The 17974-nt window shown below is 42.4% G+C and overlaps 1 protein-coding gene and 1 long non-coding RNA gene across 5 annotated transcripts in view; both read right to left on the reverse strand.

The window, feature by feature from the left end:
- tafa5l (TAFA chemokine like family member 5, like) overlaps nt 1–17974 on the reverse strand; it is a 423503-nt gene that overhangs the window by 258673 nt on the left and 146856 nt on the right. The window lies entirely within an intron of this gene.
- LOC117512046 lies at nt 5509–16608 on the reverse strand. The gene is made up of 3 exons (XR_004561195.1): nt 16537–16608; nt 14718–14727; nt 5509–5521 (listed from the first exon to the last, which is right to left on the reverse strand). It is a non-coding gene; the product is annotated as an uncharacterized LOC117512046 (long non-coding RNA).

Consider the following 17974-nt stretch of genomic DNA (forward strand, 5'->3'; position numbering starts at 1 on the left):
CGTCATATTTTAACCATTTAGCACCCGCACTTTCTTTGAGTTTTTGTAAAATTACATGGCAAACAAAGTGAAAATTCAAAGAAAAAGTGACGTGTTATGGTTTGTTTATGACCCAGAGCTTAAACATGTCGCTGCAGTTGTTGAGGTGAGAGAACGTAGCTACTCTGGCTAGGTGTGTAAGCTTTGCGACATGCTCACTCCCATATGCCTTGTCTTTCCTTCTCCACTGGGAAGTGGAAAAACTACACTTTTCACGACTGCTTTGGTGATTGCAGCCAAAAACAAAACAGTACACCATCTTTCCGTGTGAAGTTATGCTGTGTTTATGTTGCACAATGGCATACTGTACCTGGAAGTTGTGAAATCCCATGATACCACACAGGGGTTCAACGCACCTGTGCTGCCCTATTTCTACTGCTTCTCACTTGTTACAAAGTAGAGCTCTGAATATAGCATTAAATTAGGCCCAAATGTCGTGAAATTACCAAGCACCAGAACAGTATATGTGAGTGGTAAAGCAGATTGTAGCTCCATATGCAGTCCTGTGATGAACACTAACTCTACACTACCGCAAACAGAAAAGGATGAAGTGATGATGTGAAGGCCAATTTCAGCTACGCAGCGACAACTGCTGCCCACAAGCAGGGATCTGTGACAAAGCGCTTGCTCAACCTCCTCAAGCGCTTGCAATATTAAAAGCTCACTCACACCAATTGAATTTTGAGGGAAAGGTCAAGTGGCTGCTCGTCTCCCCAGCCCCTATTGGTCACATCTTGTACTTGGTACATTTCATGATAAAATTAATTCAATCTGAAGCTTACTTGTTTCAAATAAGAGGGTTTCAATACAGTTATTTGACAAAGGCTTTAAGAGGTGAACTTCCACCTGGAAGGAACAGCTGCATCTGTGCAACAATGTCATCAACTGTTTTGAAGGTTAGCGGATTAGCTGTGGGCCCGGACGTGCTGCTGGAGCTGTGCTGTGGATCTGATGTTTCAGTCAGTGTTATCTATTTAATCATTTCCTTCCATGCAGCGCTTGATGTCAGACAAAACACTTGGCTCGGAAAACTTTCCCGTCCAACAGCCACGGGCAAGAAAACAACATATTTACGCTGTGATGTTTTCACTGTTTTGATTTATTAAATGAACCCTCAGCGTGGCCTTTTGTCGCTTCCTGTTTCTTTGAACATTTATTGTTTAGGTAGCAGTTTTGTTTTGGAAAATGGACTGAGAAACCCAAGGGAGCAGATTTAATTGTCTTTATTTAGGGCTTCCTGGTGTTCTTGAGGGAAATACTGATTGTTAATGGTGTTGCGTTTTAAAGATAAACAATTTTATTCACAATAAATACCTCAGGGTGGTGTACTGCTTTCAAAAACACTTTGGGAAGAACAAATGTAAAAGTGATGACAAATTTTCCATATCAATTTATTGTTTGAAACTCAAGGGAGATTTTTATCAAATGAGGCAAACATTAAAAAATAAACTACTGACTAACCAGCTGGACTGCACCAATCTGAGTGAGACATCAAATCTGCTTGTACTCAGCACTTTTTCAGCCCACATAAAGGCATAATGTCTTAACATTAAGGATCCATCCATCCATTTATTTTCAAAAACTGTATATTCCAGGTAGGTGTCACAGGGTGCTGGATCTTATCCCAGCAGTCATTGCTTGAGAAAGGGGAACACCCTGGACTGGTCACCAGTCTATAGCAAGGCTTATAGCTCCATGAATTTCAAATTGCTCATGTTTAAATAGTTATGGAGTTGCATTTGATTTCATTTTACTGAGTCAAAGCTCACAATGAATGTGGCACTAGTGTTATATGTTAAAGGTGGGGGGGGGGGGGGCAAGCTTTGTCATGGTTCATGTTTAAGCGTACTGGTTACACTCTAATATGTATATGTTGCAGACATGAACGAGTGAAGCTCTTTGGCATCTCACCATGTCATTGAGGTCCTTCAGACTGTTTTTTGAGCACATGCTTCAGGGGAGCATTAGGATGGCATAACCTTTCAGCTTGTGGGGGGTTCGGAGCACTCCCCCAAAAGCTGAAAAAAAAAATAAATAAATAAAATATATATATATATATATTATATATATAATATATATATATATATATATATATATATATATATATATATATATATATATACGAGGTCTATTAGAAAGTATCCGACCTTATTATTTTTTCAAAGACCATATGGATTTGAATCACGTGTGATTACATCAGACATGCTTGAACCCTCGTGGGCATGCGAGAGTTTTTTTCACGCCTGTCGGTTACGTCATTCGCCTGTGGGCAGTCTTTGAGTGAGGAGGTCGTCCACCCGCTCGTCAATTTTTTTCATTGTTTTAGGAATGGCTCAGAGACTGTTGCTTTGTTTGATAAAATTTTTTTCAAAACTGTAAGGCACAACTGAGTGGACACCATTCAATAAATTCAGCTGGTTTTCGGTAAAAATTTTAACGGCTGATGAGAGATTTTGATCTGGTAGTGTCGCTTTAAGGATGGTCCACGGCGCCTGACGGCGATCTGCGCTTCGAGGGCGGCAGCGTCTCGCCGTTTCAAGTTGAAAACTTCCACATTTCAGGCTCTGTGACGCAGTAAGTCGTCAGAGAACAGAGAACTTTCAGAAGAAGTCGGCATGAGGAGTTTATTCGGACATTCCATTGTTAACGGTCATTTTGTAATGAAAGAACGTGCGGGCAGAGTCGCATGTCGGGCTGGACCCGACCAGCGGGGGGTCGCGGCAGGAAAAACACCTCGTTGGAAATCTTAACGGGCAAGTTGGAACATGCCCAAGCTGTTAAACAATTTCTCAGTTACTCCCTTGTTGAAAGCCATTAAAAGCCGCCTGAATTCTACAAATGGTTTTCACACGGAGGTGTTTTTCCTGTCGCGGCGCACACAGATTCGCAGAGTCCGTCACGGGAAACGACTTGGCGAATTTGCGCACACATCTTTCATTAAAAAACGTCCTTAAACAGTGGAATGTCCGCATAAATTCCTCATGCCCGGCCTCTTCTGAATCTTCTCTGTTCTCTCACGATGTCCTGGGTGGAATTAAGCCTTAAATTAGGATGTTTTCAGCTCGAAACAGGCCGACGACAGCGCCTGGAAGCGCTGCAGGACGTCCCGCTCCGTGGGAAGTCCTTACACCGACAGAAACACCCCATAATCTCTCATCAGCCGTTAAACTTTTCACAGAAAACCAGCTTAATTTCTCGAATAGTGTCCCCTCGGATATTCCTCACAGGTCCAGAAAAAATTTTGATAAAGCAAACGCGCGCCGTCTCGCGCAGCGTGTGAAACAAAGGAATTCAGCCGAGAGGGCGGGACCACATCTCACTCAAGGCCTGCCCACAGGGAAATGACGTCACCGACGCGTGAAAAAACTCACGCATGTGCACGAGGGTTCAAGCATGATTGGTGTAATCGCATTGTCATTCAAATCCATATAGTTAAAAAAATAAATAAAAGGGTCGGTTTATTATCTAAGAGACCTCGTATAAGAATAAAATTTTCAAAAATTATCTTCCTCAAACTCAAACTGAAAGCAATCTCTACAACTTGATAACACCTCTAAATAACACCCAGTTCTATTGCCAGTTTCCTTCAGATAAGCCCAGGGGATGGAGACATGAACATTTCCAAGTCACTGACTATGTCTTGGACTTTATTTGCAACAATTATGAGAAATACAAAGTTTCTTTCACCAAATCATCAAATCTAAGCTTTCATCTAAGATGTACTTTCTGGAAAACTGTAGCTGAACTTTCAGGTCTTCTTTTTAAGAAATCCTCCTCTACATCACTTCATCAGGAAGCTGGAATTTATAGTTTTAATGAATTTATATCAAGCTGCAGAGATTTGCTTTCAGTTTGAGTTGAAGGAAGATGACTTTGGATTTATTTATCTAAAGCTGTGTAACTGGTGTGTTTACTCAGACAGCAAAATTAATAGGTTATTTAATCAACAGCTGCCTGCTTGTTTAAATATCACTGGAAAAACACATATATATAGGCAACCAGGAGAAATGCTGCTTTTAACAACCTGAACCTTATTTCTCAGAGATTAGAGCATGTCATAGGATTAAAGGCACTGCGCTGTGTGGTTTGAATCATATTATCTAATACACTACAATTTGTTCATGTAAATGGGGAGTCTTCTTCACAGACTAAGGTTAATTATGGAGTTTCCACAAGGTTCTGTGCTAGGACCAATTTTATTCACTTTATACATGCTTCCCTTAGGCAGTATTATTAGAAAGCACTGCTTAAATTTTCATTGTTACGCAGATGACACCCAGCTTTATCTATCCATGAAGCCAGAGGACACACACCAATTAGTTAAACTGCAGGAATGTCTTACAGACATAAAGACATGGATGACCTCTGATTTCCTGCTTTTAAATTCAGATAAAACTGAAGTTATTTTACTTGGCCCACCACAATCTTAGAAACATGGTGTCTAACCAGATCCTTACTCTGGATGGCATTACCCTGACCTCTAGTAGTACTGTGAGACACACCCGTTGCTATGGGCGGGCCCCTAGGGGGCAGTGCCCGCCCAATGATATGCCTTGGGACCACCCACCCAAGCCAGATCACAGTCCAGATCTCAAATAAATAAATAAATAAATAAAATCCTTTGGGCTTTTAGCTTTAGCTTTGGGTTAAAACGACCAGTGTTGCATAATCACTAAGACATTAAATATATTAAAAACCGTGTGAGTTTGTTGGAAAGTTTGTCTACGTATGTAATCACGTCAGTTTTGCCCAGCAACAATCAGTTACCACGTTTATGGGGGGAAATGAAGTGTGAGTTTTTGCCAGCAGACAGCAGCTAGTTTTTGTGCTTTCCTAAATATGGATATACGTAACTGGTTTAAAACCCCAACATCGGTAACTTCAGATAAACCAACACATGATGTCTTGGTAAAGAAAACCCTGGACCCATTTCTACCTCCGTGGATCCTGTACTGACGCAGGGGGGACGAAAGAGAGGACAGCGCTGGCACTCTACTCAAAGTAGGTCCAAATTTTTATGGTGTGTGTGTGTGTGTGTGTGTGTGTGTGTGTGTGTGTGTGTGTGTGTGTGTGTGTGTGTGTGTGTAAAAATTCTCATCTGTAAAATGTATCTCTCCTCTAGACGATCTTTGACTCACAGCCAATTTTAGAGGCCAGCTCTATCTGGGGAGAGAGGCTCCACTCAGATGCAGCGTCTGTTAGTGGCAGATTAATAAAAACGATGCTGTCGACCTGAAAACACTTTTTTTGTAGTCATAGAGATAAAGAAAATATGATTTTTTGCATGAATGCTGCAGTAATTTTATTTTTTTAAGGCAGCAATAGCCATTTTTTCACATAATTTTTCACAAAAGGATTTTGTTCATGCAAAAGAGCATTATACAACAAAGGCAAAAGACAGGTAAGGGATATTGTTTTGTAAATACAATGTTTTGGGTAACCCGATCTCATGGCAGTTTGTGATTGTGAAAAGTATGTTAATCTTTGGGTTTGTGATGCTGTTATGAAAATGGGATGTTTTTCATGACGGGGGGCACAAATTACTTTCGTGATGGGGGGAATAAAATGAGGGTTGACACGAGGGGTCTGGGGAGTTATGGTTAGGGTTTGGGGAAGGGAGAGACTTACATTATGGTTATGGTAACAGTTCAGAGAAGGGGAGGATTAGAAATAGTAAAATAACAAAGTTATACAGTCTCATGATTAAGTGGTATGGGGAGAATTAAAAAAAAAAGTAAACTTGAAAGTTCAGGTACAATTTGCCAGAAGGCACAATGGAGATGCAAGCCAGATTTGATCTGTTTTTTTATGAAAGAAATTCTTCTCTGCTCCACTCCACTATGAAGCTGTGAGTAGTGATGCAAAATGTGAAACTTGCGCTCCTGCACAATTGCTTCAATCACAACCAGAAGCCTATAACGTCTTCAGGGTTGTCTGGGTGTGTCTGTGACTTTCCTCACTAGTCTCCTTCTAGCGTGGTCCTTCAGTTTTGAGAACTGTCTACTCCACACAGATTACCATAGAGTATCATGGTCTAAATAAAAAATAAAAAAGTCCAAGACATAATCAGTGTCTTGGAATGTTTGTGTATCCATCCCCTGACTTGTCTGGAGAAGACTGGATTGTAAAAGTGATGGTTTATACAGTATGTCTTATACCAACTCAGTCTCATGGCAAGTAATGATTCAGCAGCACGAAATATACATTAATCTATTGGTTCGTGATATTGTGACAAAAAACAAGTCATTTTGGTCACGGCAGCACAAATTAATTCTAATTCATTCCGTGATGGCTGCACGAAATTAAAAGTGAAGCGGGGGGTCGGGTGGTTATGGTTAGGGTTGGGGGTAGGAGTAGGGTTAGTAATAGTGAGTTAAAAAAAACCCTTTCATGAGTATTTGACTCATTTCGTTACGGGAGCACGAAAAAAAAAATGTGAGACTGGGCTGATTATACAACCCCAATTCCAATGAAGTTGGAACGTTGTGTAAAATGTAAATAAAAACAGAATACAATGATTTGCAAATCCTCTTAAACCAGGGGTGGGCAATCATGTGCCATGAAGGGCCGAAGCACTGCAGGTTTTCCTTGCTACCAATCATCTCAGCAGGTGATTTCATTAATGTTCAGGTGTTTCAGCAGGTGATTTCATTGACAACCAGGTGTTTATGTTCAAGGAGAAGCTCATCAGCAACCCACCTGCTGAGGTGATTGGTTTGCAAGGAAAACATGCAGTGTCTCGGCCCTCGTTGCCCACCCCTGTCTTAAACCTATATTCAATTAAATACAACACAAAGACAAGATATTTAATGTTCAACCTAATAAACTTTATTGTTTTTGTGCAAATATTTGCTCATTTTGAAATGGATGCCTGCAACACGTTTCAATAAAGTTGGGACAGTGGTATGTGTTACATCATCATCTTTCCTTCCAACAACACTCAATAAGTGTTTGGGAACTGAGGACACTAATTGTTGAAGCTTGTAGGTGGAATTCTTCCCCATTCTTGCTTGATGTGTGACTTCAGTTGTTCAACAATCTTCGTTGTCATATTTTGCAGTTCATAATGCGCCACACATTTTCAATGGGCAACAAGTCTGGACTGCAGGCAGGCCAGTCTAGTACACACACTCTTTTACTATGAGCCACGCTGTTGTAACACGTGCAGAATGTTGCTTGGCATTGTCTTGCTAAAATAAGCAGGGATGTCCCTGAAAAAGATGTTGCTTGGATGGCAGCATGTGTTGCTCCAAAACCTGGATGTACCTTTCAGCATTGATGGTGCCATCACAGATGTGTAAGTTGCCCATGCCATGGGCATGAACACACCCCCATACTATCACAGATGCTGGCTTTTGAACTTTGTGCTGGCATCTATCTGGATGGTCTTTTTCCTCCTTTGTCCAGAGGACACGACGTCCATGATTTCCAAAAACTATTTGAAATGTCCATTCAATAGACCACAGCATATTTTTCCACTTGCGTCTGTCCATTTCAAATGAGCTCAGGCTCAGAGAAGGCAGCGGCATTTCTGGATGTTGTTGATGTATGGCTTTCGCTTTGCATGGTAGAGTTTTAACTTGCATTGGTTTTCGGCCTTGCTGCTTACATGTAGAAAGTTCTCCAGATTCTCTGAATATTCTGATTATATTATGGACTGTAGATGATGGAATCCCTAAATTCCTTGCAATTGAATGTTGAGAAACACTGTTCTTAAACTGTTGGACTATTTTTTCATGCAGTGGTGATCCTTGCCCATCTTTGTTTTGCTTGTGAACGGCTGAGTCTTTTGGGGATTCTCCTTTTATACCCAGTCATGACACTCACAATTAGTGTCCTCAGTTCCCAAACACTTATTGAGTGTTGTTAGAAGGAAAGGTGATGTAACACAGCGGTAAACATACCACTGTCTCAGCTTTTTTGAAATGTGTTGCAGGCATCCATTTCAAAATGAGCAAATATTTGCACAAAAACTGTCATGGATTTGGCCGGGTCTGGGCGCTGAGCCCTTGTTTTTCACCTTTTTGTGGTTTTCCATCTGCTTCAGTTTGGATTTATCAGTGATTATTTTCATCATGAGTTATTCTGTTATGTTTTTCTTATCACTTTGTTACTTTCCATACTTTAGCCATTGTCCAGTTCTGTTCTAGTTTTGTTCTGCTGGTCTGTGTTTTCATTGTTTCTCTTCTAGCTTTCATGTTTTCTGTTATACTTTTATATCGGGTTTTGATTTCTGTTTATTAATCTGTTCCTGTTTTATTCTGCTTTTGTATTGATTTCCTGACCAGTTCTAGTTGCTCTCTGTGCTCATGTTTGATTTTGGTTCCTGGTGTTGTATGATATTCTGACCATGATTTACAATTTAGCTCTGCTCTGTTTTTGCCATTTGTTTCCACTTCGCACCTCCCATCATGTCTTCATTCCTTGTCTCACGCCTAGTTATTTTCACTCCACGTCCTGCACCTGTCCCATGTCTTTGTTTCCCACCTTGTTTATTTTTGCTTTGTGTTTTCATTCACTCCCACTCTTGCTCCAGCTCACGTGTCTGTCTGTTACTTCACTCCACTCTGTGCTTTCCTTCCTTCACTATCTTGTACTCTGCACAGCCTTTGGCTCCCCTGGTCACGCCCCCTTCCAGAGACTTCCACACCTGCTTCACATCAGCCTAATTTGTTTACTCCTTATTTAAACCATCACAGTCTCACAGCGCACTGCCAGTTTGTTGTCTCGTACACATTCCAGCGCCTTTGTCAGTTCAGATTTTTGCTTCGCCGTGTATCGTACCTCTGCTCTGTTTTTCTCGACCATGCTTTTGACTCGTCCCGGACGTCTGTGTTTGCTTGTGCCTCTGACCCCTGCTCAACTATGACTGCGTTTTTGCCTGATCCTGATTGTACCTCTGCTCCGCGGCTTGATCACATGTGTACCAAACCAGAGCCTGAAACACCTAAACCTAGTCCGGGAGTTTGCATTGTGGGTCCAGCCACCATGGTAGACGGGCCCCCGCCCGGTCTGACAGTACAAACTGGCCAGAACATGGACCCCGCAAGCTCCACTCCTGCCTTGGACTCTGTTGCTGCTCTCCCAGATTTAGAGGTGATAAAGAGGATTTTGCTGATCTCTCTTTTTTTTCTTTTTTTTTGTCTGCTTTCGAGACTGCTATGCTCCAGGAGAGAAGTTTGATTATTTAGACCAAGCCTAGAACCTGATGAATCTAAATCCTTGGCTGTTTGACTATTTTCTGGAGCTTCTAAGCCTTGACGATGTTTTTTGCGAACAAAAGCGGCCCGATTGGATGAAACACCCAGAGGCCTACCTACCGTCAGAAGACAACGAATCTGACTGGACTGATGTTGATGAGGAAGAGGAGTCTGAGTCAGAGCAGTTAGCACTTCAGAACACGGCTACATTTGTTGAAAATACAAGACCTATTTTTCGAGTATCAGGACTGCCACAGCCTGCGGAGCAAGCGGCGCATTTTTTCAGCTCTTGAACAGGTCTTTTTAAACCGAGCCTGAGCTGTTAACCGCATTCCCAGAGCTAATGGACATCAAATCACAGTTTGAGCAGGGCTGGTCCCTCCCTGTATCGACGACCCCATGGATTTCCTGTTTGAGTCTGAACTTACCGCCACCTGCTGTGAAGAACCACGTGTCATCACGTTCTCCGACGCCGCTCTCGCTCCACCTTGTGCGCAGCGGCACAGAAGCCAGCTGCTCATCTCCTGCCACCTGTTTCAGAAACGCAGCCACTGAAACCAGTCTTACTCCGGATCCCTCCGAAACCTGCTCGACGAAGGAACAAGGTGACCTTCACTGTCACTCACCTGAATCCAGCAGAACTGCTCACCTCGGACGCAGATACGCCAGTGCATCCGCGCCGGGAAACTCCGGTGCCAAAGCCCCGGAACCAACGAGTTCCTCAGCCGACATCACAAGCTCCACCTCCAGAGATTACGATGCAGACGATCACCGCAGCTCCCGTTTTGCCCGACTACTCTCTGACAGCCACGCCCACCTGTTCTTCCGGACCGTTTGCACCCTCGATGATGCCAGTTCAGCCTGTGGGAACGAGTACGCCACCACCGGTAATCACTTCTGAGACAGCCTCGACTTCTTCCTCTGAAGACCTCTCCACCTCCATGGCTGCACCTGCCTGCTCCGCTCAGCGCGCGTAGCCACAGCTACGCTGGCGGCGCTTCTTGGACCTAAGTCGTTTACACCACCCGGCCCTGTGCTCACAGCGGCTTCAGCGATCCCGTCTCACGCACTCTACATCCACTACGTCGTCATCGAAACCATCCACAGTCTGCTCTGCCTCTCTGCCAGCTGCAGCTGACCCTGCTTCCGTGTGTGATGCGACCTCATCGCTGGTGACTTCATGCGAAGCTGCCGCCTCTGTCACACGGCCATGTGTTTACCAGTCTACTCCGCTTCATCGCCACCTGTGACCAACTCCAGCCTCACTGCAGATCCACCCTCGGCGGCTGCTGAAAGAGCCAGGTCACAAGGAGCTCCGGCACCGGCGGACGCGACGTGCGCGCCGCCGATCAGACCTGCCAGTCCAGAACCACCACATCCAGCTCCACAGCCCGCGTCCACCTGGTGGAAGACGCTCGTGGACAGTTTAAAAGGAAGGTCAGTGACATTTCTTTTTGTTTCTGGTTAATGCTGATCTGTGTGATGTCTGTGTCGTTGTAAAAAATCTGTTAAAAGTGCCACTGTTTCACTTAAGATGGTTCTCCGGCAAGTCATTTAAGAATCTGTTACCAACGCCACTTGTGAACCTGAAATGGTTTTCTTTTGAGTCTATGGGGAAGCTGTTTAAAGCACCGCGTCAGCTCCTGAAGCTGTTTCCTTGGAAACCTGCCAGAAAAATGTTTGAAGCGTTATGTCAGCCCCTGGGATGGTTTTCTGGTAAGCAGTTTCTAATGTCAATGATTATGATCTGGTTAATGACAAGCTGCAGCATCATTTTATTCTTCAGGTCCTCCTTGGTAAAAGGTTGTAATTCTGTGGGATTCAACTCCACCCAATCTGAATCCATCCTTTGGTCCCTGGATTGTTTTTCCCGTTTGACTCATGTTACGCATTTATCTGGACAATTCAATTACGTTTTGTATTTTGTGAAGGAAAGGATTTTCAAAATTAGGCCATTCTCAGGAGAGATTTCTTCTTTGTGGTTAAATTGCAATTGGGACCTGAACCTTTTTGGTTGTGGATTTTGCAGTGTGCCGCATATATGTTTCTTTTCATTCTCTCTTAAACACCTTATGTGAAGTATTAAAGCATCATCGGTGCAGATCTGAATTCTGGTTCCCCCACTCGTTAAAACTTGAGGTTTGGATTCGGGATTTGTCGGCTCTTGGTGGTTCTGGACTTATTTGGGTACAGGACTTTTATCTTTGGATGAAATGCTTTACTGCCTCGCTTACACTTTCCTTGGATGTCTTCTTTATGCTCTTGCCAACTTTGCTGAGTCACTATCAGTATGTTGCGCCACTGGTTCCCTTGTTCGTTTGGTCAAAGAGATGTCTGGCGTTTGCTTTTGGAAGCTGATTGGATCTGGTTTTATGTGATTTTTGGGGTTCTATTATTTTGTTTGTGGCTTCTTCGTTTTGTGTGCTCCCGCAGTAAGCATTTTGCTCCCTCAAGGTGGGGTTCCTTTTGGTTCCCTTTTAAGCCCATTCTTCGTGGACCCTCTGGGGTCGATGTCCGCAAGAGTCGGTTCCCTGGTTCTATCATGGTCTGTGATACGCTTCATGGACGCTCCTGACGTGGCTTTACGCCGGTCACCCAATCTACCAATGCACCAGGTCACCATGTGGCCAGCCTCCCACGACTGCCTTTCGCCCTGTTTACGGCCCTTTGGTTCCCTGGCCTATTTGCTGTCATATTGTTGGTCGTACGTGGGGTCTCCTGCCATATGGGTCTCCTGTGTGCTGCCCTGGTCTCGGTTTTCCGCCTCCTTGGGTTTCCCCCCGCCGCCCTCCCTGTGTTGGTTTGTTTTGTTGGTCCGTCCGGTGATGGCCGCGTTGGGGGGGGGTACTGTCATGGATTTGGCCGGTCTGGGCGCTGAGCCCTTGTTTTTCCCCTTTTTGTGGTTTTCCGTCTGCTTCAGTTTGGATTTATCAGTGATTATTTTCATCATGAGTTATTCTGTTATGTTTTTCTTATCACTTTGTTACTTTCCATACTTTAGCTATTGTCCAGTTCTTTTCTAGTTTTGTTCTGCCGGTCTGTGTTTTCATTGTTTCTCTTCTAGCTTTCATCTGTTTTCTGTTATACTTTTATATCGGGTTTTGATTTCTGTTTATTAATCTGTTCCTGTTTTATTCTGCTTTTGTATTGATTTCCTGACCAGTTCTAGTTGTTTCTGTGCTCATGTTTGATTTTGGTTCCTGGTGTTGTATGATATTCTGACCATGATTTACAATTTAGCTCTGCTCTGTTTTTGCCATTTGTTTCCACTTCGCACCTCCCATCATGTCTTCATTCCTTGTCTCACGCCCAGTTACTTTTTTCACTCCACCCTGCACCTGTCCCATGTCTTTGTTTCCCACCTTATTTTTGCTTTGTGTTTTCATTCGCTCCCACTCTTGCTCCAGCTCACGTGTCTGTCTGTTACTTCACTCCACTCTGTGCTTTCCTTCCTTCACTATCTTGTACTCTGCACAGCCTTTGGCCCCTGGTCACGCCCCCTTCCAGAGACTTCCACGCACCTGCTTCACATCACCCTAATTTGTTTGCTCCTTATTTAAACCATCACAGTCTCACAGCGCACTGCCAGTTTGTTGTCTCGTACACATTCCAGCGCCTTTGTCAGTTCAGATTTTTGCTTCGCCGTGTATCGTACCTCTGCTCTGTTTTTCTCGACCATGCCTTTTGACTCGTCCCGGACGTCTGTGTTTGCTTGTGCCTCTGACCCCTGCTCAACTATGACTGCGTTTTTGCCTGATCCTGATTGTACCTCTGCTCCGCTGCTTGATCACATGTGTACCAAACCAGAGCCTGAAATAAAGACCATGTTTTCTCCTACACCTAAACCTAGTCCGGGAGTTTGCATTGTGGGTCCAGCCACCATGGTAGACGGGCCTCCGCCCAGTCTGACAAATACAATAAAGTTTATTAGGTTGAACATTAAATATCTTGTCTTTGTGGTGTATTCAATTGAATATAGGTTAAAGAGGATTTGCAAATCATTGTATTCTGTTTTTATTTACATTTCACACAATGTACCAGCTTCAGTGGAATTGGGGTTATACTCGAGTGTGCACTTATTTATTCACACCATCATTTTATGTTTCAGATTTTTATTTATTTTAATTCATGATGTAGAGATTACTTTTCACTGTGAGTTTAAAGGCCATCATTTTACATATTTTAATATAGGAAGCCTGGATTTTTTATTTGTTTTTTTGATGTCCTAAAAAATTCCAAACATGTAAAAGCTCAGCTAAGCTTTTTACAGTGTTGTGTGTTGGGGGCTTGGCTGGACATTGTTTTGCGGTTTTTGTGCTTGTTTTCCTTCCCAGGTGGTTTTGGGCTGATCTCTGGGGAGAATGTGCTGCAGAAGAGTCTCTCACCTCTGGCTCAGTGATCTGCTGCACCTGTTGCACTCACGTGCGATTCTCTAATCGGGACAATTTACGACACCTGTGACATTCGCGTGCAGTTCTAAGGACTCTCAGCTGGTACCAATGAAGAGATGAAGAACTGCATTTAAGCCAGCAGTGATCTGGGCTTAGGGGCCGGAGAATACGACCGTGTGACGATCGTTGAGGACGCTGAGGGCCGCTCCAGAAGCTGACATTGCGCCTGTGAAGGAGGACGGGTGAGAGGCAAGCAGTGTCAGCACACGTCAGAGGTGATTATCCTTAAAAGCTTATCTGTGAATATAATGTGGCGTTGTTGCGCAGCTAAATTTAAGTATTGAAGAGAATTGCTTGTTTGCTCCTCGCAGCTGTGGTGTGCGGATTGATAATCCTCCACAAGCTGTGAGCAGCTGTTCTTTTGAATTAAGCCTGAAATCAGTCCTGAATGTGTTGCTGATAAGTGTGCCTCTAAATAGTGTTTCTGATATAAGTACTGAATAACCTCACCTCTGTTCCTCCTTCACAGAGTACAGTCTTGGGAAAAGCCACCTGGGGGTGTCGGCGGAACTCCTGAGTCCAGAACGTTCGGGCTCCGATCTGTTGAGGCGCTGGGAGAGCGTGCCGCCTCTTCACCCCACCAGACTCATTTATTTTGTATTTTGTGTACAGCACAGTGGGAAGAAAATAAATTTGTTTCTTTTGGAACTGCTTCTGGTTATTTAGTGCTGGGTTCAGTCAGACGCTGGACTGCTCCTCAATCTGCATCCAGACCATAACATACACCACTGTATTTCAATAAGTTTAAAGTTTTTAATTTTTGTTTCTAATTTAGTTTCATGCTCTTACACTATAATGCATTTTGCATTGCTTTGTGCTGAGTGCAGGTGTGTTGTGAACCTGCTATGTGAGGCTATTTGACTGCTGTACTGTTTAAATACCAATTTGCAAATAGGCAGAGGATTGCAAATATGTATTCTGTTTTTATTTACATTTTACACAATGTCCCAACTTCATTGGAATTGGGTTGTACTAGATATGTGGTAGAATATATAATCTGTGCAGAAGGTTACATAATCACACATACTTACATATTTCTGCACAAACACTTTCTATATTCAAATGAGGTTTGTTACAGTACTTAGTAAACATAGACATGTTTTTTCATGTAATGCATGCAAAAAAATACAACTGCCAGATGATGACTAATTTAATGTGCATTATGGACATGTTTTGTATGTTGAAAAGGGTGTAATTTGAGCAAAGCATTAAATTCTGGAAGAAAATATTTGAATTAAACACTGGATTAACAAGAAGGGTAAATATCCATGATTCAGGGCCTGTTGAATCAGAGAGAGAGAGAGGCCCAGATCTGGTAAATTTCCATATCACCTGCATGTTGACCGAGAGTGACCCCACTGACTGGGTAGATTCCAAGAAAATAAATAAACTGCTGTTTTCATACTACAAGATTTTCTTTGACTCTCTGGTTATTTTTTCCAAGGTGAAGTTCTGAATGACTCATTGTAGCTGCAAAACTCAGTTTCTCTGGAAACATTTTCTGCAACAAGAACTACCTCATGCACCCATTTTTTGTTTTTTTTTTTTTTGAACAGTACAAATGAAGGTGAAATTAATGTCTGTCCTTTGCTGCAGCATAGTAAGGTTCCACCAGTAAATTAAAAAAGAAATACGCTGTGAACATATCTAGATAACTGACTTCCCAGTTGTGAACAAAATGTTAAAATACTGTTTTTCCTCCATGTCACCTTTATTCAGTTAAGTGGAGATTATAATGTAAATTTCCCATAAACACTAAGGCTTTGTCCACACGGAAACGGAACTTTCCCTATATGAACTTATTCTTTGTCATTTTCAAAAGTGTGGGTAAACAAGACACCATTTAAGAAATATATCTGTCCACACGAAACCAAGTGAAACTGCCTGAAAACACTGTAGTACATATGTGAGGCCATGTATGGCGCTGTAACACTTCCACAAAAAATGGACTGCATTTATATATAAATGGACTGCATTTATATAGTGCTTTCCCATCTGTATCAGATGTTCAAAGCACTTTACAAATAATGTCTCACATTCACCCAGATGTGAGGGTGCTGTCATACAAGGTACTCACTACACCACGGGAGCAATTAGGGGATTAAGGACCTTGCCCAAGGGCCCTTAGTGATTTTCCTGTTAGGCTGGGATTTGAACCAAGGGTCCTCTGGTCTCAACCCCAACGCTTTAAAAATGGAGAAGACGACATGGAGTATGTGCATAGCTGGTGTAACAGCTAATCGATGTCATAGCAGCACACGGAGCAAATATAAAGTCTTTTAACCTGACCTGTTGTGTCCTTTTCAGTTGGATTCATCATCACAGCCTGCCAAAAGCTGTTATCCATATAAGATGCCATTGTTTTGGATGACAACATCTGGAAATACTTGTATTCTTCACTCACTCACTCACTCACTCATCTTCAACCGCTTATCCGAGATCGGGTCACAGGGGCAACAGCACTAGCAGGGGACCCCAAACTTCCCTTTCCTTTTACTCCTTAAACTTTTATTCCTTATCGTGAAAATTGCTTGTGAATAAGCAGCTTTTAATAGAAGTTCTTTCGTGTTTGTCTGCTCTGTGTCAGTTTCTCAGCATGAGCCGGAGGAACCAAGCACTTTTTCCCGCCACCAACAAGAACAAAAAACAGCTTATTCTAAATGCTGAAAGTCTTTTCTGTAATAATTTTATTAGTGTCATAGCACTGCAAATATTAACATATGTTATGCAAATATTAAATATCAGCATTCACCACAGCCATCCTTAGTCTCTTCAGCATTCTGCCAGCAACAAAAACATATTTAATGATCCACAAAAAAAAAGTTAAATTAAATTGCACTGTTAACAACAACAACATGTCATTTATTATGAGCGGCTGAGGTTACAAAGGTAGGGCTATGACATCATCATTTCTGAAAAGTTGCCTATTGCTTGTCCACATGAAAACTCAAATCCGGTATTTCAGATTTATGTACTCTGGGACCTGTTTTCAAAAGGTAGGAGTTTCAGGCTCTGTATTAAGGTTCCATTTTTAGAAAAGAACCTTGCCCAAGACACTTTCTGTTAAAAGCAGACATCAGACTGATTCCTATGCATTTTGACCTGCTGAGTTAAAAAATAGCTATTGGTACTCTGCATCTTTAGCCCTTTACCCTTTAATTTGCATAAAGCAAAATGACCACCAATTACATCAAAATGTCAACAATTTTGGTTGTATATGTGCTATAAAAGCCAACTAAACATCATTTTCTATGTATTTTGGCCTGCTGAGTTCAAATATTCCTGTTGGCAAGCTGTATCTTTACCCTTCGCCCCGAATTTTTGAATAAAACAAAATGGCCACCTGGTTCATCAAATTTGTCAGACATGGTGCTATTTGCTTTGGATGAGAAAATACAACTTATATTTCTATGTAATTTGACCTGCTGAACTTAATATTGTTGTTGAGAAGCTGTATCCCTACTCCTTCACCCATTAATTAGCAAAGAAATAATTATTATTTAGTGACTGACTGGTATTGTTACTGGTAAAAAAGTAAGAGTCTTGTCAGCCTTCTCCTCTTGGCAAAATATGCAAAGGGCCCATCTGAAAGTACTGGAGGCACTTCCGAGTCTTGCAGCTGGACCAGTGGAGGGACCTGCAATGGGTTTCTTGGTGTCTTGAGACACTGACCTTTTCTCTAGTCTCCTAATATTTGTTTTGTTGGTGAAGCAACTGTAAGAGGATCTATGCCATTTTAACTCAATATTCTCTCAGTTGTGAGTTTTTCCCATATCTTTTAGCTTGTGACAGACTCTTGCACTATCCTGCAATGTAGCCCGTCCTTTGTCACTACCCTATCCTGACAAATGATGCAGACATCACTATCCATTGAAGAATCTCATTTCATGCTGCCTAAGGCCTCACTTTTTCAATCCAAGACAACAGAGATTGCTACCTAAATTAGTACTGAGAACAGTCAAAACGTTTTGATCACCACTGAAGTATGCAACAAGAGAAAGTGCTAACAAGAAAGTCACTCCACAACTGAAGTGATGAACGCAACTAAACCTAAATGCTAGAGAACACAGAGATTCAATTATATTATCTTAATGTAACACTTTCAAGATTATATGCAAATCAATCTAGTGACAAGGGAGACTGGCAACCTAACACAGTGTATATAAAGAGAATCAGCAGTAAGACTGGCAAATACATGCATTTGTAGGCCTAATTGTGCAGCAGAGGCATGGGGGAAAATTGGTTTTGTTATCAATTTCTTTTGTAGAACAAGCTTCTACAAAA

Source organism: Thalassophryne amazonica, chromosome 6 (assembly GCF_902500255.1).
Source record: "Thalassophryne amazonica chromosome 6, fThaAma1.1, whole genome shotgun sequence".
Taxonomy (NCBI): Eukaryota; Metazoa; Chordata; class Actinopteri; order Batrachoidiformes; family Batrachoididae; genus Thalassophryne; species Thalassophryne amazonica.